We start from the raw sequence: 24,065 nt of genomic DNA on the forward strand, positions 1-24,065 counted from the left end.
ATTCACCTTTAAAGTTTACAGTTAAAAAAAAAAATGCCTTTGTCATCTATTAGTTAGAATCTGCTTTCATAACTACCATCATTCACAGCTAAGAGGAACATCAGAAAAATCCTCTAAGGTAGAGAAAAAACAAATGGGGAAAATAAGCAAGAGATGGGAGCTTATGGGCTCTATTGTATGATTGGTCAGTTTTCTAAATTTAAAGGAAGGTGTGTATTGATTAATGATAGCAACATACACCAGGATTTCTGCATTAGTCTGCTTGAGCTAACATAACAAAATATCACAGACTGGGTGGCTTAAACAATAGAAATTAATTTTCTGACAATTCTGGAAGCTAGAAGTCCAAGATCAAGGTGCTGGTAGAGCTGGCTTCTCCAGAGGTTTCCCTTTTTGACTTGAAGGCAGCTAATTTCTTGTTATGTCTTCACAGAAGCCTTTTCTTTGTGTGTGCATATCCCTAGTATGTCTTCATCTTCTTAAATAGACACCAGTCCTTTGGATTGGAGCCTACTCTTCTTGATTTGTTTAACCTTAATTATCTCTATAAAAGACCCTCTCTAAACAGTCATATTTGAGGTTAGGGCTTCAACCTATGAATTTTAGGGAATTATGGTTCTGTCCCAGAGAGGTCAATGGCAACCCACTCCAGTACTCTTGCCTGGAAAATCCCATGGATGGAGGAGCCTGGTAGCCTGCAGTCCATGGGGTCGCTAGGAGGCGGACACGACTGAGTGACTTCACTTTCACTTTTCATTTTCATGCATAGGAGAAGGAAATGGCAACCCACCCCAGTATTCTTGCCTGGAAAATCCCAGGGATGGGAGAGCCGGGTGGGCTGCCATCTGTGGGGTCGCACAGAGTCAGACACGACTGAAGCGACTTAGTAGCAACAGCAGCATGGTTCTGCCCATACCAACTGCCAACCCCCAAACAGAATAGATTAGTAGAAGTAACCATAAATAAATTTACACATGATCTATTTTTATTAATTACCTACCATGTGACAGATTTTATTTTCTTGGGTTCCAAAAATCACTGTGGATGGTAACAGCAGCCACGAAATTGAAAGACACTTGTTCCTTGGAAAGAAAGCTATGACAAACCTAGACAGCATATTAAAAAGCAGAGACATCACTTTGCCAACGAAAGTCTGTATAGTTAAAGCAATGGTTTTTCTAGTAGTCTTATACAGATGTGAGAGTTGGATCATATAAAAGGCTGTCCTGAAGAACTGATCCTTTTGAATAGTGCTAGAGAAGACTCTGAGTCCCTTAGACAGCAATGAGATCAAACCAGTTAATCCTAAAAGAAATCAACCCTGAATATTCTTTGGAAGTACTGATGCTGAAGCTGAAGCTCCAATACTTTGGCCTTGTGATATAAAGAGCTAACTCACTGGAAAAGATCCTGACACTGGGAAAGATTGAAGGCAAAAAGAGAAGGGGGCTGCAGAGAATGAGATGGTTAGATAGCATCACCAACTCAATGGACATGAATTGGAGCAAACTCCAGGAGATAGTGGAGGACAGAGGAGCCTGACGTGGTACAGTCCATAGGGTCGCAATTGAACAACGATTTGCCAAGCACTCACTAGTGGTCACCAAAGGAACTGCAATAAGGAAAGGCAGACTTAGATCTTATTCTGCAGGTTAATGAGGAAGAGAGGCATTTAAACAATTAAGTTACATTAGGCAAAAGTGCTGAATTCACTGATTGAACTATGTACCAGGATTTAATAAGAGCTCTCAATCTAATCTTGCCAGATTAAATATAGAATTCCCAGTTAAATCTGTATCTCAAATAATTTTTGGTATAAACATGTCCCATTTATTGCATGGGACATACTTATACTGTTCCTTGCTTATCCAAATTTTAAATTTAACTAGGTATCCACATTTTTTATTATTGTTGTTTGCTTCCTCATTTTTGTTTGTTTCTTAAATCTGACAACTTTATACTTCAATCCAGGAAGATCAGGAAAATTCCGCAAAAGTGACATGTAACCCAAGGCCTGAGGGAATGAGTAAGAGCAGGAAAAGAATAGGAAAGCTGAAGAGAACCTCACTCAAGAGAAAAATGCTAGACACCAGGAGTGAATTAGAGATCACCGAAATGCAGTGTAGATGAGAACCAGTGGTGAGAAGCAGACATCTGACAATGATTAACCAAAAAAAAAAAGAAATAGAGACCAGAGACATCCATGTGGGGAGATGGAAGAAATAACCAAATTCTACCATCCTCCAAAGGAATAAGCTACAGAAGATTTACTAACCATGATAAGATAATCACCAGTCTTTTCAACTGTAACTATAATTTATTTAGTAAATATTTTATTGTGTTTACTTCTCACATCTCTACCTCCATGCTGGCCACAACTTCCTCAAGAACCTCCTGATTGGTTTCCCAGTCTTCCTTCCATTATTCTTCACTGGGGAGCAAGATACAAATGTAGATCTGATCTGATCTTTTCCCCCTTTAGAACCCTCAGGACACTTAAAGATAAAATTTTATTTGTTTAAGCCAACACAAATTATTCATAAAGCGATGCTTTATTCAGAAAGTGAAAATTTAAAACGTGATGAAGAGTTGAATATAATTTTTAAAAAACAAGAGCAGAAATCTAAAAACTACATTTGTGTATGTGTATATGCAAATTATATAACACAAAAACTCAGAAGAAAAAGACTGCCTAAAATTCTCATATATTCTAAATTGGATTAAACAGAGCTTAGTATATTAAATTAATCAAATCATAAGGTATTACTCTTGGTAAAGATCTGCACTATTTCAGTCTAAAATTATTATTTACTTGTGAAAAACTAAGCATCAAATAGTCTAAAACACTTATTGGTTTGTATCAGAATTAGGACTATGATACAGGTTTCTTGATATCTTAATATAACCATGCTACTTTGTATAAGTCATATATAAACAACTGGCAAAATAGTCCCAATGAAAATATTTCCAGACAGTAATTTTAAAGGAAATATTTTTTATAACTAAAATAATTTTATATTACCTTATATATTTTATTTTGAATATGTTTAATGTCTTCAAATTATATGGCATTAGAAAGTGTTTATGCATGTGTATGTATGTGTGTATCTGTGTATGAGTATAACTATTGTGAGATATCACAGCAGTTGTTGTGAATAACTTGGGGTTATGAGACCCATATATTTAATAATGTTTATGAAATTCTGCAGTGGCATGGTCAGTCATTTTTAGATTAAAGCAGGAAAATAGGGTCACTGTTATTTCACAGAGGTATGCCATAGATAGAACTCCGTTATCTTAAATCTTTATGAGAGAAAATACAATTATATAAGTGTTTTCAATTTTGTTACTAGTTTTCTTATTGTTTAAGGAACATAATTATAATCTATAACTTACCAATGCTTTTTAAAAATTGATGTATATTATTTTGTACTTGAGGCATTTCTGAGCCCTAAATTTACTAAAGGACAAAAAAAAGTGTTTTATTTTGAAAGAAAACAGAGTTAGCATCTGGTTATATTTGTTATAACCTACCAAGGTGTTATTTTGAACATATATGTGACTATAGAAGCCATTTCATAAGGAAGATGATTCATCATTCAGATGTCACCCATATGTAATGTCCAGTAAAGCATGAAAGTGCTTTGATTTTCTTTTGAAATTTAAAAAAGAAATTTGAATCTTCAGCTGGCTAGGGATGGATACTTTTAAAGTAAAGAATTCTGAAATTGTCTGTCTCGGTCAGGGATGTGCAGGTTGGGTCATTATAATCCATGAATAAGCTTTGGCAAATTTACCAGAATAAATGCTAGGAAGTATTCTAAGGACAAAAGAAGGAATGCAACTTACATGCTAAGGAAATTGGAAAAGATGTGCAGAGGGAGAGTCATGTGAGCTATCTTCAGGATGAATGATTGAGATTTCTTTAAGTTAAAAAAAGGGTGAAGATCATTACTGTCAGAAAAACACATTTGCAAAAGCATGGCAGTATGCAGAGGCATTGTGAATGTGTGTTAGGTGGAATAAGAGGACAGCATTTACAGGGTAGGCTATATGGAATCAACTAGAAAATTATTTAAGAAGTCAGAGGATGTAAAGGCAAAAGGATCTAACATTCCAGCAATAGTTATGGGGAATGGTGGAGGGTGACTTTGAAAGTTCTGACTTATCTGTGATATTGAAAATGTAGCATGAAGGATGGTTCCAAAGGTGTAGCTTAAGAAACTGGATGAGTGTTGGCCCATAAACTGAAAGATGACAGCACATTAAGGTCCGATTTGGAAGATAAAAAATTAATAAGAGTATGTGTTAAACATTGGGGCTTCCCAGGTGACACACGGGTAAAGAATCCACCTGCCAATTCAGGAGACAGAAGAGAAGTGGTTTTGATCCTGTATAAGGAAGATCCGCTGGAGAAGGAAATGGCAACACACTCCAGAATTCTTGTCTGGAAAATTCCATGGACAGAGGAGCCTGGCCGGCAACAGTCCATGGGGTTGCAAAGAGTCAGACATGACTTGGTGACTAAATAGTAGCAGCGTAGCAGTAGTAGCAGAGAGTAGTGGTCAACAGTAGAATCTGTACAGGGGAGAAATTCACTGGGGAAAGCAATCTGTGAGATTCACCTGAAATATAAACTTTTAACAAGGAAAAAAAAAATATATTTGTCTCTTACTCTGATACCTTGGTTGTATGATTGAACATATGTACTCTAAGTGGAAAATGTCCTAAAAATATGGTAAAATTCCATTTCGTTTCTATACTGTACCCAGTTATATCTAATATAATCTTTGCAAAGCAGACCACCAGTACTGATAACTCTGAGACAGGAAGAAAAAAATTAATTATCTTAAATATGTATTCATATATTCCCTTATTATGGCTCAAAGCATTTTGCAGTGTAAATGAAATGCCTATTCTAAAAAGCCAAAAAGATTAATTATTTAGTATACTAACTTATCTCAAAGTGTTCATCTTTTCCCCTATTTTGACACAGCTTGCTCTCAAACCCAATGCACACATACAAACACACTGGCACAATGCTTATAAACTCTTTTAATGAATTATTTTCTACTATCTTTAAAACCTAAGCCTACTTGAAGACATTCAGAAAACGAAGATCATGGCATCTGGTCCCATCACTTCATGGGAAATAGATGGGGAAACAGTGGAAACAGTGTCAGACTTTATTTTTTTGGGCTCCAAAATCACTGCAGATGCTGATTGCAGCCAGGAAATTAAAAGATGCTTACTCCTTGGAAGAAAAGTTATGACCAACCTAGATAGCATATTAAAAAGCAGAGACATTACTTTGCCAACCAAGGTCCGTCTAGTCAAGGCTATTGTTTTTCCCGTGGTCATGTATGGATGTGAGAGTTGGACTGTGAAGAAAACTGATCACCGAAGAATTGATGCTTTTGAACTGTGATGCTGGAGAAGACTCTTAAGACTCCCTTGGACTGCAAGGAGATCCAACCAGTCCATTCTGGAGGAGATCAATCCTGGGTGTTCATTGGAAGGACTGATGCTAAAGCTGAAACTCCAATACTTTGGCCACCTCATGCGAAGAGTTGACTCACTGGAAAAGACTCTGATGATGGGAGGGATTGGGGGTAGGAGGAGACGGGGATGACAGAGAATGAGATGGCTGGATGGCATCACCGACTCGATGGACATGAGTTTGGGTGAGCTCTGGGAGTTGGTGATAGACAGGGAGGCCTAGCGTGCTGTGATTCATGGGGTTGCAAAGAGTCGAACACAGCTGAGCGACTGAACTGAACTGAACTGATGGCCCAGGAGAATGATGAAATTATGTTACTTTTCTCTTTCAGATTAGATTTAGCCCTTGGTTCAGAGCCAATCTAAGAAGACAGTTGTTGCTACTTAATGAGAAACCAGGTGCATTTTGTCTCCATTGATGTTCATTTCTGTACCTTGTTTTGTTGTATGTACATCTAGAAAATGTGAATTAGAAAGAAGATTTGTTCTGACAGCATTCATATGTTAATCTCACTATAATTATTAGAGTTGGACTGAGCTCTAACTGGGTTTGCAAGCAAAGTAAAATATTAAATTTATATTAGTAAAAAAATTATTTCGTCTGTGACATCCTGTGTCAGTAAGAAAAAATAAATATCCTTGACCTAAGGCTTAGAATATTTAGATTTAAAGGTCAGTTAACAGAAGAGCCATTAAGGGACATTTCCATTTGAAAGAGTCCATTAGTGACAAAGGAGAACAAAATCTTAGAAATATTTTCCCCATTTATTCATGTAAACACACAACCAAGTGAAAGATTCAGTTCTATTAAATTTTCACATATCAAGATGTACTCTTTTTACAATCACTACCTGGTTCTCTTATAATGGACCTATCTGCATAAAAACCATGGCCAATAGAAAATGTCCAAAAATATTTGGATTATTCACACACTATATTAGAACTTTACCCAAGAAAAAAATCTAATTATCTAAATGAGACTCCTCTTAGAACTGAAAATTTAGAAAGGTATGGGATTGACAAAAGTTTTTGTTCAAGAGGAGAGAAAAGTATTCCCAAAGATGATATTTAGAAGCAATGACTGATAAAAAAAATAATGTGTTTTCTTTTTATAATACTGGAGAAGACTCTTGAAAGTCCCTTGGACAGTAAGGAGATCAAACCAGTCAATCCTAAAGGAATATTAACCCTGAATATTCATTGGAAACTGATGTTGAAGCTGAAGCTCATATACTTTGGCCACCTGACATGAAGAGCTAGTTCCCTGACCTAGAATCAAACCCCATGCCTTCCAGAGACACTCCAAGGGCTTAGAAAAAACCTTGTGTGCACCAGGAGGCCCCACAGAGACTGAGCCAAACCTGCCTTTGAGTGTTTGATTGTCTCCTGCGGAGTTATGGGTCTGCAGTGGCTTGCCATGGGGGCAAGGGCTCTGGGTGCAGCAGACCTGGGTATGGCATACACTTTCTTGGAGGAGGTCACTTTTAACCCCACCATAGAGCTGCCACAATTTGCACAGGAATGGGGAAACAGACTCTTAGAGGGCACAAACAAAACTTTGTATGCGCCAGGACCCAGGAGAAAGGAGAAGTAACGCCACAAGACACTAACCCAGGCTTGCCTGTGAGTGTCCAGGAGTCTCTGGCAGAGGAGTGGGTTAGTGGTGACCTGCTGCATGGTTGGGGCACTGCGTGTGGCAGTACCTGCAAGGGACCTTTTCAAGGAGGTCACCATTATCTTCATTACCTCCATAATTTGGCCTCAGGTCAAACAACAGGGAAGGAACACAGCCCTGCCCATTGGCAGAAAATTGGATTAAAGATTTACTGATCATGGCACCGCCCATCAGAACAAGACCCATTTTCCCCTCAGTCAGTCTCTTCCATCAGGAAGCTTCTATAAGCCTCTTATCTTTATCAGAATGAAAACCACAATCCCAGAAAACTAATCAAACTGGTCACATGGACCACAGCCTTGTCTAACTCAATGAAACTTTATGAGCCATGCCATGTAGGGCCAGCCGCCGAAGACAAACAGGTCATGGTGGAGAGCTCTGACAAAACGTGGTCCACTGGAAAAGGGAATGGCAAACCACTTCAGTATTCTTGCCTTGAGAACCCCATGAACAGTATGAAAAGGTAAAAAGATAGGACACTGAAAGATGAACTCCCTAGGTCAGTAGGTGCCCAATATGCTACTAGAGAAGAGTGAAGAAATAACCCCAGAAAGAATAAAAAGACGGAGCCAAAGCAAAAACAACACTCAGCTGTGGATGTGACTGGTGATGGAAGTAAAGTCCAGTGCTGTAAAGAGCAATATTGAGTACGAATCTGGAATGTTAGGTCCATGAATCAAGGCAAGTTGGAAGTGGTCAGACAGGAGATGGCAAGAGTGAACATCAGCATTTTAGGAATCAGTGAACTAAAATAGACTGAAATGGGTGAATTTAACTCATGACCATTGTATCCACTAAATATATTGAATGGCAAACCATTCAATATCACAGTAATCCAAGTTTATGCCCCAACCAGTATGCTGAAGAAGTTACAGCTCTATGAGGACCTACAAGACTTCTAGAACTAACACCCAAAAAGATGTTCCTTTCATTGTAGGGGACTGGGATGAAAAAGTAGGAAGTCAAAGGATACCTGAAGTAACAGGAAAGTTTGTCCTTGAAGTACAAAATGAAGCAGGGCAAAGATTAACAGAGTTTTGCCAAGAGAATACACTGGTAATAGCAAACACCCTCTTCCAACAACACAAGAGAAGACTTTATACATGGACGTCACCAGATGGTCAATACCGAAATCAGACTGATTATATTCTTTGCAGCCAAAGATGGAGATGCTATATACAGTCCATAAAAACAAGATGGGGAGCTGACAGTAGCTCAGATCATGAACTCCTTACCGCCAAATTCAGACTTAAATTGAAGAAAGTGGGGAAAACCACTAGACCATTCAGGTATGACCTAAATCAAATCCCTTATGAATATACAGTGGAAGTGACAAACAGATTCAAGGGATTAGATCTGATAGAGTATGGAAGTATGGAAGGAGGTTCATGACATTGTATAGGAGGCAGTTATCAAGACCATCCCCAAGAAAAAGTAAAGCAAAAAGGCAAAATGGCTGTCTAAGGAGGCCTTACAAATAGCTGAGAAAAGAAGAGAAGCTAAGGGCAAAGAAGAAAAGGAAAGATATTCCCACTTGAATACAGAGTTCCAAAGAATAGCAAGGAGAGATAAGAAAGCTGTCCTCAATGATCAGTTGAAAGAAATAGAGGAAAACAATAGAATTGGAAAGTTTAGAGATCTCTTCAAGAAAATTAGAGATTCCAAAGCAAAATTTCATGCAAAGATGGGCACAATAAAGACAGAAATTGTATGGACATAACAGAAGCAGAACATATTAAGAAGAGGTGGCGACAATACTGAGAAGAATGATACAAAAAAGATCTTCATAACCAAGATAACCATGATCGTGTGATCACTCACCTAGAGCCAGACATCCTGGGATGCACTCAACTAGGCCTTCATCACTATGAACAAGGCTAGTGCAGGTGATGTAATTCCAGTTGAGCTATTTCATATCCTACAGATGATGCTATTAAAGTGCTGCACTCAATATGCCAGCAAATTTGGAAAACTCAGCAGTGGCCACAGGACTGGAAAAAGTCACTTTTCATTCCAATCCCAAAGAAAGGCAATGAAAAGAATGTTTAAACTGCTGATCAGTTGCAATTATCTCACATGCCAGCAAAGTAATGCTCAAAATTCTGCAAGCCAGGCTTCAATAGTATGTGAACCATGAACTTCTAGATGCTCAAGCTGGATTTAGAAAAGGCAGAGAAACCAGAGATCAAATTGCCAACATCCGTTGGATCATCGAAAAAGCAAGAGGGTTCCAGAAAAACATCTACTTCTGCTTCATTAGCTCTACCAAAGCCTTTGACTGTGTGGATCACAACAAACTGTGGAAAATTCTGAAAGAGATGGGAATACCAGACCACCTGACCTGCCTCCTGAGAAATCTGTATGCAGGTCAAGAAACAACAGTTAGAACTGGATATGGAACAACAGACTGGTTCCCAATCGGGAAAGGAATATGCCAAGGCTGTATACTGTCACCCTACTTATTTAACTTATATCCAGAGTTCAGTTCAGTTCAGTTCAGTCGCTCAGTCGTGTCCGACATCATGCAAAATGCTGGTCTGGATGAAGCACAAGCTGGAATCAAGATTGCCAGGAGAAATTTCAATAACCTCAGATATGCAGATGAGAACAACCTTATGGCAGAAAACAAAGAAGAACTAAAGAGCCTCTTGATGAAAGTGAAAGAGTAGAGTGAAAAAGCTGGCTTGAAACTCAACATTCAGAAAACAAAGAACATGGCATCTGGTCCCATCACATCATGGCAAATAGATGGGGAAACAATGGAAACAGTGAGAGACTTTCTTTTGGGGGGCTCCAAAGTTCCTGCAGCTGGTGACTACAGCCATGAAATTAAAAAATGCTTGCTTCTTGGAAGAAAAGCTCCTACCAACCCAGAGACCATATTAAAAAGCAGAGATGTTAATTTGCCAACAAAGGTCCATCTAGTCAGTTATGGTTTTTCCAATAGTCACATATGGATGTGAGAGTTGGACTGTAAAGAAAGCTGAGCACCGAAGAATTGATGCTTTTGAACTGTGGTGTTGGAGAAGACTCTTGAGGGTCCCTTGGACTCCAAGGAGATCCAACCAGTCCATCCTAAAGGAGATCAGTCCTGAATATTCTTTGGAAGGACTGATGCTGAAGCTGAAACTCCAGTACTTTGGCCACCTGATGAGAAGAACTGACTTATTGGAAAAGACCCTGATGCTTGGAGAAATTGAAGGCGGGAGCAGAAGGGAATGACAGAGGGTGCGATGGTTGGATGGAATCAACGTCTCGATGGACATGAGTTTGAGTAAGCTCCAGGAGTTGGTGATGGACAGGGAAGTGTGGCGTGCTGCAGTCCATCGAGTTGTAAAGAGTTGGATATGACTGAGCAACTGTACTGCACTGAACTGAGGACCCTTATCCTGGGAAAGATTGAAGGCAGGAGGAGAAGGGGCGACAGAGGGTGTGATGGTTGGATGGTATCAACGACTCAATGGACATTAGTTTGTGCTAACTCCAGGAAATAGTGAAGGACAGGGAAGCCTTGCATGCTTCAATATATATAGTCAAAAAGAGTTGGACACAACTGAGTATGTTGAACAATAATTATTGAGTCAAGTACATTCAGCAAACTGATTTTATAGGCAAAAGAGGAACAAATAAAGGAAGAGATGAGAAACACTTCAAATTAAACACTCTCTCTCAAAGTGACAAAGGTTGTGAATAAACTGATGATATCTACTGGCAATGTTGCAAGAAAATGCATATCCAGGTGTAATACTCTGGACAGTTTCAATTGACACACATAATTGAGCAATTCAGTTCAGTTCAGTTCAGTTCAGTCGCTCAGTCGTGTCCGACTCTCCGCGACCCCATGAATCACAGCACGCCAGGCCTCCCTGTCCATCACCAACTCCCGGAGTTCACTCAAACTCATGTCCACAGAGTCGGTGATGCCATCCAGCCATCAATTAGGCAGTATTTATAAAAAATAATAAAAGTGTACAGATTCATTTCACCTAGTAAATGAAGAAGAACTTATATTTGAGGTTGTTTATCAAGGTATTAGTTATAATTTTGGAAAATAGCAAACTATATAAATTTCTAGGATAAGATTGGTCAAATAAATTGGTAGACCTACTCACCACAATATTTCATAGTCTTCAAAAAGTATACTTTTAGGAATGTTTTATGATATGAGAAAAAATTTATAGTATAATGCTAAGTGAAAAAGCATGACACAAAGCAATGTATTTAATCTTGGTAATATATATGTATGTTGTATGTGTGTGCATGTGTATTTAACTGTATGTGTGTATTCAGAATTGCAACCTTAAATGAGTGATAGAAAATGCTCCACCATGTTAATAGTACTTTATTTCTGGATGATAGAAATATGGTGAGTTTTATTTTTCTTTTATACTTTCCTATATTTTCCAAATTTTTTATGAGATATAGACATTGATTTTATGTTCTGAAGAAAATAACAAAGAATTTTAAATAGAAGAATTTTGATTGAGCAGAATTATGTGTGCAAAATATCTCAACAACTTTTCTATCATCGCTCCTATTTTTCTCTTGGTGCCAGTGTGATAATGTTCATTAGAAAAGCATCATTCATATATATTTCACATAATCTGAAGGTTAATAGGATATTTTCTAAGGTAATATAATTTCTATATTTATCTTCTCTCAGATGTTCTTCAGTTTGCTTCAACTATCCACTTGATGTCCTTACTGACATAGAGCAGTCTCTTTTTTTCTTTTAGAACTGCTTCTTCTAAACAAGATATACCCATCATTTGCACATATCATCATATCAATTTTTCAAGACACTTTTGAAATCTTTAACTCTTTGGGTTAAATTGTTCAGTTCAGTTCAGTCGCTCAGTCGTGTCTGACTCTTTGTGACCCCATGAACCTCAGCACGCCAGGCCTCCCTGTCCATCACCAACTCCCGGAGTTTACCCAAACACATGCCCATTGAGTCAGTTAGATTCAAGTAATTTATTGTATTCCCCATGTGTGATGATTAATGACGTTTGCTCATTTGCTCAGTCATGTCCAACTCTGTAGCCCCATGGACTGTATAGCGTGTCATGCTCCTCTGTCCATGGGATTTTACAGGCAAGAATACTGGAGTGGGTTGCCATTCTCTTCTCTAAGTGATCTTCCTGACCCAGGAATCCAATCTGCATCTCTTGTTTCTCCTGCATTGGCAGATGGATTCTTTACCACTAGCACCACCTGGGAAGCTGGATTAAAGACATTGAGAGTCATTTATTTTCCAGGATGTTTATTTCTGAGAAAGAAAGGGATTGCCTATTCATTTTATTCATTCTGTAATATCTCACATATTGTTCTTCAGAATATCTAATTTATACTTTTTTACCTGCATCTGAAATTGTAGTTTTAAATCTTCAAGGCTCCCCTGGTAGCTCAGCTGGTAAAGAATCTGCCTACAAAGTAGGAGACCTGGGTTTAATTTCTGGGTTGGGAAGATACCCTGGAAAAGGGAATCTAGAAGGCTACCCACTCCAGTATTCTGGCCTGGAGAATTCCATGGACCATATAGTTCATGGGGTCGCAAAGAGTTGGACATGATGGAACAGCTTTCACTTTTCAAACAAGTTGGTGAATCCAAAGCCAAATAAAATTTCCTTCTTTCCCTCTATTAATTAATCTGTACAAGGGGCTTTACTTATTTTTATTTTATATTGTAGTATATTTTATTTACAGTTTTGTGTTTGTTTCAGGTGTATAGCAAAGTGATACAGTCATATATATATATATATCACTTGGTGAAATTTTAACTATTAATGTTTTTGGCATTGTCCTTTTTACCATTTATTAAATAAAAATTAAAAAGACATCTGTACAAAAGAGAATTTCACATTGCATATCTGATTTAGACTAAGAGAACAAACAGAAGAGAGAGTTCATGGTCTAATTAATACTACCTCAAGAGATTCACAAGGAAACAATTTTAATAAATCTTTACCAGATTCGATCCTGGGTTTTATAGATGCTGAAGAAGAGATACTTACCTTTTGCTTGGAAGCTGAAGAAAGAGGTTCTATTGGTTTGCTAAGGCTGCTATAACAAAGATAATAAATTAGGTGGCCCACCCAGCAGGAATTCATTGTCTCATAATGCTGGAGAGTAGGAGTACTAAAGGTTCCTTCTGAGAACTGTGAGAGAAGACCTGTTCCAGGACTCTCTCCTTGGCTTATAGATGGACATCTTCATGTCTCTCTACATTTTCCCTCTGTATGTGTCTCTTTCTTCACATGCATAATTCTTCTAAAAATACTAGTCATACTGGAGTAGGGCCCTATCCTACAATGACCAGACTTCATCTTAACTATCCTGCAGCACCTCTGTTTTCAAAGGGTTCACATTCTGAGGCACTAATTGTTAGAACTTCAGCACATGAATTTGGGGAGGACACAATTCACCTGTAATAGGGATAGTAGAGGAACAGTTTTCTACAAGGATAATCCTTGAATTTAGTTGAAAAAGGATAAGGAAGGGTAATGAGGAGAGATAAGCAGGTAAGATGGTTCATGAGAAGATCAGGAAAGGCAAAGACAAGAAGACACGTAAGATAAGGTATGAGTGTGGTCCAGGAGGAGACTGAAGTCTTGGCAGAGGATTATACACCCAGCTTGCAAATACAGAATTCATGGTGAGGTAGCAGGAAGCCTGAAAAGAGTTTTACACATGTTCAGATTTGAATTTTAATAGTGATTACTCTGGTAACATGTGGTCCTTTTGAAGTTTATTCTATCTACCAGCAGGACTGTATTAGTTCAGCATGCTCTATTCATTCAGAGATCTCACCTGCCTTCTTTAGGCTTCTTCCAATTCTATTTCCAAAACTTTGCTGCTGATTCTATTCTCTTAATTCTCTCAAAACCTGTTGCCTTTCGCCATCTCCTAAATTATTAAATTCAGTAAGAATATAAAACAAAAATTTTCATATATAATATTTATTGCTTATAAAATGAATAAAGATAAGTATTTAAATACTCAGGGTGTTTTAAATCCTTGTTTGAAATTATTCTTTTAATTTCATATCAGAAACTAGCAATGAAAATAATTCAGAATCATAACAAAATATTTCAGTTTTAAAATGAGCCTCTGATTCTTCCATGTTAAGCTTCCATAAGTTTGTCATTTAGCAGTTATTAAATCTATGAGTGCATTCTCACATGCCACTAGCTTCCTTGCAGAAAGCTTTTTAAATTAATTTTCTTTTAACACTTCTTTCAGCCCAAGGGTGACCTCAAGCAGGCTTACATGTTTCATGAGTCTCTTAAAATCTTTCCAATTATAAAGTAACTGACTAAATTTAAATCCAAAGAAACTTAATTGATTAAAAGATTATTACCAGAAGCCCTGTTTATTTAGTTCAAATTTTCAACATTTGCTCTAATTATCCTAAAGGCACAAGTACCACCATCATGAGCATTAATTAAAATATTAATAAACAGATAATATCAGAAGTTATCTATACTTGTGATTAAAGAATGAATATAAAGCAGCATGAAATACCATTTAAAAATGCTGTCTCAAAGTTGTTTATATCAGATTGAAAAGATAGGTGTTTCATCTTGTCTTGTGAAGGGCACCATATTGACATTGTGCCACTTCACAAAAGGAAAGAGATCCCTTAGCTGAGGCAACTGCATGGAAAATGCTTTCTTACTGGCTCCCTCTGAAGCTCCTACTCATATCTTTGGAAGAAGGTATAGAATAAAGTGTTTCACATAAGGTGAAATTTTTACAAAAATAAATATTAAGCATCATGTCCCCCAATTTTTATTAAATAAAATATTTGATTAAACTACTTCTAAATGTACTATATGTATCTCTGGCTTCTCAATAAATCATGCTGACTAATTGTTCTTTTTCATAATTACTCTGTCATCAGGAATATACCTAATTATCTTATACCATATAATAAATATATCTCAAGAGATATCAAGGTATAAGACTATCATCTAAGTAATTTATTCAAGGATGAGATAAGTGATTAGACTAAGGTTGTAACCAAATCTAAGATACTATTAATTGAATTACCTGTATCTGACTATTTCTCTTCCGTTTTCTTATTCTGTATCTCTATATAAACAAAGCTTCCGATGTTATTCCAGAGACATTACTTTAGATTACTACCTTTTGAAAGTTAAATCTTTGAGAATACCTTAATACTTAGAAATTTGTTACATCATACTGCTCATGGCTCAGGTTCATATGGTTCAGGATAGTTAGAGCAAACTGAAAATTTGCGCAAAAGTAAAGTTCTTCAAGAAACATAACTGTAACATTTTATACAGAATTAGAACTTTTTCAGGAACTTGGGTTATTTTAAGCTAAAATTGAAGTTTGATTTCTACTGTCCTCTAAGTCATATTTACATATTTAAGTAAGTCAGTAGATAAAAATTCTAGGAAAGGATGTATAGAAGGACAGAATTATTAAAATATTTCTATGTGATACAATATGTAGAATGTTAGGATTTTTTGTTCTGGTTGTTGCTAACTTATTTGGATCTAGTTCCATGGTCAGGGCACTAGTTCCCAACTCTCAACTTACTGAACCACCAGGGAAGTTCCAAAGAGAGATTTTTGAATAAGCTCATAACTGCCACTGCTCAGTACAAATCTCCTCTTGAGATTTTTTTAAGGGTTGATTCTGTTATCCTTATGGTGAGATTCTTTAGTTAGTGCTAAGATGATAATAATAATAGTAAGGAGGAGGAGGAAGACAAGGCAAGCAGTGTTATTTATAGTCTGGAACAGTTAGAGAAGACTTTAAAAAGAAAAATTTGAGCTTCATAAGTGATCCAAATTCAATATCTGAGGATCTCTTTTCTATCAGAGCACAAGCAATGTGTGTTAGCAGATGGAGAAATAAACTACTGTGATGTCTAAAGACCTGCAAACAAATTATAATAACCAAAAATAAAAGTATTCACTATAAAGATAGAATGGTATTACCATAGAGTGGCAGGATTGACATAGAAGAAAATGGATCAGTATATCAATCTTCCTATTCTATGGTAATACCATAAATATCTATTTCTGCTTTATTGACTATGCCAAAGCCTTTGAGTGTGTGGATCATAACAAACTGTGGAAAATGCTGAAAAGAATTAAAATACCAGACCACCTGACCTGCATCCTGAGAAATCTGTATCCAGGTCAAGAAGCAACAGTTAGAACTGGACATGGAACAACAGACTGGTCCCAAATCAGGAAAAGAGTATGTCAGGCACCCTGCTTGTTTAACTTACGTCTAGAGTGTATCATGTGAAATGCTGGCCTGGATGAAGCACAAGCTGGAATCAAGATTGCCGGGAGAAATATCAATAACCTCAGATATGCAGATGACACCACCCTTATGGCAGAAAGTGAAGAACTAAAGACCCTCTTGATCAAAGTGAAAGAGGAGAGTGAAAATGTTTGCTTTAAACTCAACATTCAGAAAACTAAGATCATGGCATCTGGTCCCATCCCTTCATGGAAAATGGAGGAGCAATGGAAATAGTGAGAGACTTTAAATTAGGGGGCTTCAAAATCACTGTGGATGGTGACTGCAGCCATGAAATTAAAAGACACTTGCTCCTTAGAAGCAAAGTTATGACCAACCTAGACAGCATATTAAAAAGCAGAGACATTAATTTGCCAACAAAGGTCCAATTAGTCAAAGCTGTGGTTTCTCCAGTAGTCATATATGGACATGAGAGTTGGACTATAAAGAAACTGAGTGCTGAAAAATTGATGCTTTTGAACTGTGGTGTTGGAGAAGACCCTTGAGAATCCCTTGGACTCCAAGGAGATCCAACCAGTAATGCTGAAGCTGAAACTCCAATACTTTGGCCACCTGATGTGATAAACTGATTCCTTGGAAAAGACCCTGATGCTGGGAAAGATTGAAGGCAGAGAAGAAGGGGACAACAGAGGATGAGATGGTTGGATGGAATCAGCGACTTGATGGACATGAGTTTGAGTAAGCTCCAAGAGTTGGTGATGGATGTGGAAGCATGGCGTGCTGCAGTCCATGGGGTCACAAAGAGTTGGACATGACTGAAAGACTGAAATGAATGCTCGTGTAAAGTAGAACATAGACTTGAAAGTACTAGGTAAAATAGCTGAAAAGTTAGATTAAGAGTAGATGAAAGTGAAAGAGGAGAGTGAAAAAGTTGGCTTGAAGCTCAAAATTCAGAAAACTAGATCATGGCATCTGGTCCCATCACTTCGTGGGAAATAGATGGGGAAACAGTGTCAGACTTTATTTTTTTGGGCTCCAAAATCACTGCAGATGCTGATTGCAGCCATGAAATTAAAAGACGCTTACTCCTTGGAAGGAAACTTATGACCAACCTAGATAGCATATTAAAAATCAGAGACATTACTTTGCCAACAAAGGTCTGTCTAGTCAAGGCTATGGTTTTTCCAGTGGTCATGTATGGATGTGAGAGTTGGACTGTGAAGTAAGCTGATCGCTGAAGAATTGATGCTTTTGAACTGTGGTGCTGGAGAAGACTCTTGAGAGTCCCTTGGACTGCAAGGAGATCCAACCAGTCCATTCTAAAGGAGATCAATCTTGGGTGTTCATTGGAAGGACTGATGCTAAAGTTGAAACTGCAATACTTTGGCCACGTCATGTGAAGAGCTGACTCACTGGAAAGACTCTGATGCTGGGAGGGATCGGGGACAGGAGGAGAAGGGGACGACAGAGAATGAGATGGCTGGATGGCATCACTGACTCGATGGACATGAGCTTGAGTGAACTCTGGGAGTTGGTGATGGACAGGGAGGCCTGGCGTGCTGTGATTCATGGGGTCGCAAAGAGTAGGACACGACTGAGCAACTGAACTGACTGACTGACTGATAAAGAATCTTGCTGGAGGACCTTTGTTGGAGCCTTTCCTAAAATGTGTGATTTAGAAGACTAATTATGTTGATAAACTGTAACATTTTATATGTTTTAAATTTTAAGCAGTTTAGGAAACACTGAATAAAAAGAAGCTTATCTCTTTATCCTGAAGAACTCTTAGGCCTCAATTTGCTAATACAGCTTGCTATGTCTTAGAAGAACATGTGACCTGGGGATATGAACTGGGAAATACTTCTATTTAAAAATGTACACTCAGTGAAGCTTTTAGAACTGGGGAATGGACATACATTTTAGGGTATTAATCAAACTATGTTATGTGTAAATATATAAAATGGATGCTGCAGCTGCTGCTGCTAAGTCGCTTCAGTCGTGTCTGACTCTGTGCGACCCCATAGACGGCAGCTCACCAGGCTCCCCAATCCCTGGGATTCTCCAGGCAAGAACACTGGAGTGAGTTGCCATTTTCTTCTCCAATGCATGAAAGGGAAAAGTGAAAGTGAATTCGTTCAGTTGTATCTGACTCTTCGTGACCCCATGGACTGCAGCCTACCAGGCTCCTCCACCCATGGGATTTTCCCGGCAATAGTACTGGAGTGGGTTGCCATTGCCTTCTCTAATATTTTCTTTTATAGCAATTATCACAATGTACAATTATGGATTTATTTGCTTTTTTTTGTTCAATATTTATCTCTCTCACTATCCAGGAAATTCATTAGAGCAGGGAACATAGCTCTTTGCTCACTGGTTCTTCCCATCATATAACCCAGTGCCTAACACATTGTAGACATTTAATTTGCTGAATAGATGATTGTAAATGAAGGATGTCTGGAAATAGTATACTTTTGTACCATATTACTTTGGGCAGTACTACTAAGAGATGCTGAGTCTGAACTAGATTGACTGAATGGTAAAGAAAGGAAAGGGAAAACCTTGAATGTCTAATATAGAATGAAAGAAGGGAGAAGTAAAAGATGACTCCAAGGAACAGCATTAAGAGAATTAAAACACAATTAGCCAAAGCAAGAAATCAAAAAGGAAAGAACAATGTCTGGTACAGAGTAGGAGCTTAGCAAATATTTTCACATTCTGCTTTAGAGCAGTTGAGTTGTATTTAAAGATAGGTGACTCATTAAACAGAAACTAAATCAGAGATGATGGTATATATTAAGAATCATTTGTAGAAAGAGACATTCTGGTCAGTGGATGAAAATTCCTGGGAAATATGTGAGGAAAAAGGATGGAAGCACTGCTAGTGTTAAAACAAGTCACTTGCCTATAAGCTGAATTAGAAGTATTTAAAGAGCCTTTTCTTGGTACCAGGCACCATCCTTTCCTTCTTGATTTCTTGTTTTGATTGCTGATGTGGTAATATCAGCATTAAAGACCATAAATGTGTTTATCCTAAAAACAGTCCTTCGATCTTGAAGACAAGCTGGTTTCCTTGTAATGATGGCAAATCAAATTGTGGATAACACTTGCAGGCTTTCAGATATTGTAATGATGAGATGAAAACAAACCCATGCAATCTGAGTATTTTTGAAATGTGAGTGTGTGAACAATCAAAAAACAAACAAGCCTCAGATACTCCACTTGGAGTCCAAGAATCACCATGTATGCTGTCTTGATAAGGGAGTTTCAGAGACTACTTCAGGTGAAGTAATGGTTTTAAAGATGTTTCTTGAAGTAGGACATGGAGAGGTTGGCAGGTTTCCATATTCCTGTGGCAAAGGGTTTCTCAGTGAATAAATTAGAAACCTTTCTCATTTGAAAAATGTAAGACTGTGCCAACTGATGAGGACAGCCAGAGTATGTATCACAAGAAATCTTGGAAAGATTAAACTTGCCATTGTCCTTTTAACTTTCCAGGGATGAAATATTAGGCAAGGATAAAATTGGCATCAGTTCAGTTCAGTTCATTTCAGTTGCTCAGTCGGGTCCAACTCTGCGACCCCATGAACCGCAGCACACCAGGACTCCCTGTCCATCACCAACACCCGGAGTCCACCCAAACCCATTTCCAATGTGTCAGTGATGCCATCCAACCATGGCATCCACTGTCATCCCCTTCTCCTCCTGTCCTCAATCTTTCCCAGCATTAGGGTCTTTTCAAATGAGTCAGTTCTCTGTATCAGGTGGCCAAAGTATTGGAGTTTCAGCTTTAGCATCAGTCCTTCCAATGAACGCCCAGGACTGATCTCCTTTAGCATGGACTGGTTGAATGTCCTTGCAGTCCAAGGGACTCTCAAGAGTCTTCTCCAACACCACAGTTCAAAAGCATCAATTCTTCGGCGCTCAGCTTTCTTTATAGTCCGACACTCACATCCATACATGACTACTGGAAGAACCATAGCCTTGACTTGACAGACCTTTCTTGACAAAGTAATGTCTCTGCTTTTTAATATGCTGTCTAGGTTGGTCATAACTTTCCTTCCAAGGAGTAAGTGTCTTTTAATTTCATGGTTGCAATCACCATCTGCAGTGATTTTGGAGCCCCCCAAAATAAAGTCTGACACTGTTTCTACTGTTTCCCTATCTATTTCCCATGAAGTGATGGGACCAGATGCCATGATCTTTGTTTTCTGAATGTTGAGCTTCAAGCCAACCTTTTCACTCTCCTCTTTCACTTTCATCAAGAGGATTTTGAGTTCCTCTTCACTTTCTGCCATAAGGGTGGTGTCATCTGCATATCTGAGGTTATTGATACTTCTCCCGGCAATCTTGATTCCAGCTTGTGCTTCCTCCAGCCCTGTGTTTCTCATGATGTACTCTATATAGAAGTTAAATAAACAGAGTGACAATATACAGCCTTGACATACTCCTTTTTCTATTTGGAACCAGTCTGTTGTTCCATGTCCAGTTCTAACTGTTGCTTCCTGACCTGCATACAGGTTTCTCAAGAGGCAGGTCAGGTGGTCTGGTATTCCCATCTCTTTCAGAATTTTCCACAGTTTATTGTAATCCACACGGTCAAAGACAGTCCATAAAGCAGAAATAGATGTTTTTCTGGAACTCTCTTGTTTTTTTGATGATCCAGAGGATGTTAGCAATTTGATCTCTGGTTCCTCTGCCTTTTCTAAAACCAGCTTGAACATCTGGAAGTTCATGGTTCACGTATTGCTGAAGCCTGGCTTGGAGATCAGCCAATATGATCACAGGGACCACAGCCTTCTGTAACTCAAGGAAACTGAGCCATGCCATGTGGGGCCACCCAAGACAGACGGCTCATGGTAGAGATCTGACAGAATGTGGTCCACTGGAGAAGGGAATGGCAAACCACTTCAGTTCTTGCCTCGAGAACCCCATGAACAGTATGAAAAGGCAAAAAGATAGGACACTGAAAGATGAACTCCCCAGGTCAGTAGGTGCCCAGTATTCTACTGGAGATCAGTGGAGAAATAACTCCAGAAAGAACGAAGGGATGGAGCCAAATCAAAAACAATACCCAGTTGTAGATGTGACTGGTGATAGAAGCAAGTTTCGATCCTGTAAAGAGCAATATTGCCTAGGAACCTGGAATGTTAGGTCCATGAATCAAGGCAAATCTGAAGTTGTCAAACAGGAGATGGCAAGAGTCAACATTGACATTCTAGGAATCAGTGAACTAAGATGGACTGGAATGGGTGAATTTAACTCAGATGACCATTATATCTACTACTGTGGGCAGGAATCCGTTAGAAGAAATGGAGTACCGATAATAGTCAACAGAAGAGTCTGAAGTGCAGTACTTTGTTGGAATCTCAAAAATGGCAGAATGATCTCTGTTCGTTTCCAAGGCAAACCATTTAATATCACGGTGATCCAAGTCTATGCCCCAACCAGTAATGCTGAAGAAGCTGAAGTTGAACGATTCTATGAAGACCTACAAGACCTTCTAGAACTAACACTGAAAAAAGATGTCCTTTTCATTATAGGGGACTGGAATGCAAAAGTAGGAAGTCAAGAAACACCTAGAGTAACAGGCAAATTTGATCTTGGAGTATAGAGTGAAGCAGGGCAAAGACTAATAGCATTTTGCCAAAGGCATGCACTGGTCATAGCAAACACCCTCTTCCAACAACACAAGAGGAGACTCTACACATGGACATCACCAGATGGTCAACACTGAAATCAGATTGGTTATATCCTTTGCAGCCAAAGATGGAGAAGCTGTATACAGTCAGCAAAAACAATACCGGAAGTGGACTATGGCTCAGATCATGAACTCCTTATTGCCAAATTCAGACTTAAATTGAAGAAAATTGGCATAATGGGTCTAAAAATCCTAGAGAATGCAAAGGTACTGAAAATCAGATGTTTTGATACACATTTTTATTGCTTGAGTCAACCTCTGCAGGCATGATTCTCAAGTGGTTGAAATTCTCTTTGGTTTAAATTATGAATAGAGAAGGATTTGAGGAAATTATCAAGATGAGTCTTTCTGCTTTTTCAGCTAGTTTAGGCTGTGTTAGTGAGCACTGCTATATAAATGCATTTGATTCAGAGAGTGTTGATAGGGAGACTGTTGGCTGTATGCTTTGGTTGTAGAAAAATTCCATTTAGCTCTTCAATTTAGATTTTAAAAAATAAGGTTCAAGAGAGAAGAGAATCTATTCAGTAAGAATCCAAAAAATAATACTCTCAAATTTGATTTATTAAGGATATTAACAGGAAGTGATGAATATTTTTCTCTTGCCTTTTTAAGTCCCTTTGAAAACCTGAAAATCTAAAAAGCCCTCTTTGGGATATTTCCTAAGGGTATGTAGTAAAACAGGAAATCAGGTTGCTTCTCAGTCAAATCCATATACTAGATGTGAAATTGCACACTTCTGTAGTATGCCAGGCAATGGTCGTGTTTCAGGAAAAAAGCAAATGATGCTTCTGTATATCATGGGTGTAACATTTTTGTGCTTTCTTGTGTATTATGACCTACTCAATTCCTGAAACACTTTTTTCATCCTGCTGTTGCTGCTGCTGCTGCTAAGTCGCGTCAGTCGTGTCCGACTCTGTGCAACCCCATATATGGCAGCCCAACAGGCTCCTCTGTCCCTGGGATTCTCCAAGCAAGAATACTTGAGTGGGTTGCCATTTCCTTCTCCAATGCATGAAAATGAAAAGTGAAAGTGAAGTCGCTCAGTCATGTCCGACTCTTAGCGACCCCATGGACTGCAGCCCACCAGACTCCTCCGTCCATGGGATTCTCCAGGCAAGAGTACTGGAGTGGGTTGCCATTGCCTTCTCCGCTTTTCATCCTCCCTTATGATTTTTCCATACTTTCAACATTCAGAAATGCTTAAACTCTTTATCATCAGATAAGAGAGCAATGTTATTTTCCTCACTGCTACCCCTTCATTCTATTTGTACCTATGAAGTATTCTGTGTGTAAATAACCATCAAATGTGTGTGTGTGTGTATGTGTGTGCGTGTGTGGTAAAACTACTGATAAATTCATGTTTATAAATTCTCAAATATTGCTTTCTAAATATCACTGTAAATGCAATGCCTTGTCTGCTAATGGTAAAAAGAATGGTGGCTTTGGGGTCAGGAAAAATGAGATCTAATCTTGGTCTACTAATTACTCTATGTGTGACCTTATGCACATCACAAACTCACTGAACCTTAGTTAGTTTATTATTTATATACAATAATATATGGATGTCTATTTGTCTTGATAAAACAAGATAATAGATTATAAATTGTTTTGAAATTTTCCAAAGCTTATAAATAAAGTCATTATAATCATCTTTAGTTCTCATGTTCATTCACTAACACAGTTAATGTTTTTAAAGTACCTACTCTGAACCAGATATTCAATACTAAACTTACTAGAAATATATGTTGTTGAAAGGCTATAGACATGGTCTCTCTCCTTACAGAGGTGTCAATCTAGTGAACAAAATTTATTTGAATAAGTAATCAAAATGTGATCAAAGGGTATCACAGCATACAATTGGAACATGTAGAGAAGAGGACACAGTTGGAACATGCTGAATAAAGAGAGGCTATTTTCCCAACTAAATTTTTAGAAAAGAGCAAGGAA

General features: G+C 38.2%; 1 protein-coding gene across 2 annotated transcripts in view; it reads left to right on the forward strand.

The window, feature by feature from the left end:
• LRRC7 (leucine rich repeat containing 7) overlaps window positions 1–24,065 on the forward strand; it is a 503,703-nt gene that overhangs the window by 69,261 nt on the left and 410,377 nt on the right. The window lies entirely within an intron of this gene.

The sequence above is a fragment of the Moschus berezovskii genome, chromosome 4 (genome assembly GCF_049115385.1).
Source record: "Moschus berezovskii isolate FMDL1 chromosome 4, NW_MosBer_1.0, whole genome shotgun sequence".
Lineage (NCBI taxonomy): Eukaryota > Metazoa > Chordata > Mammalia > Artiodactyla > Moschidae > Moschus > Moschus berezovskii.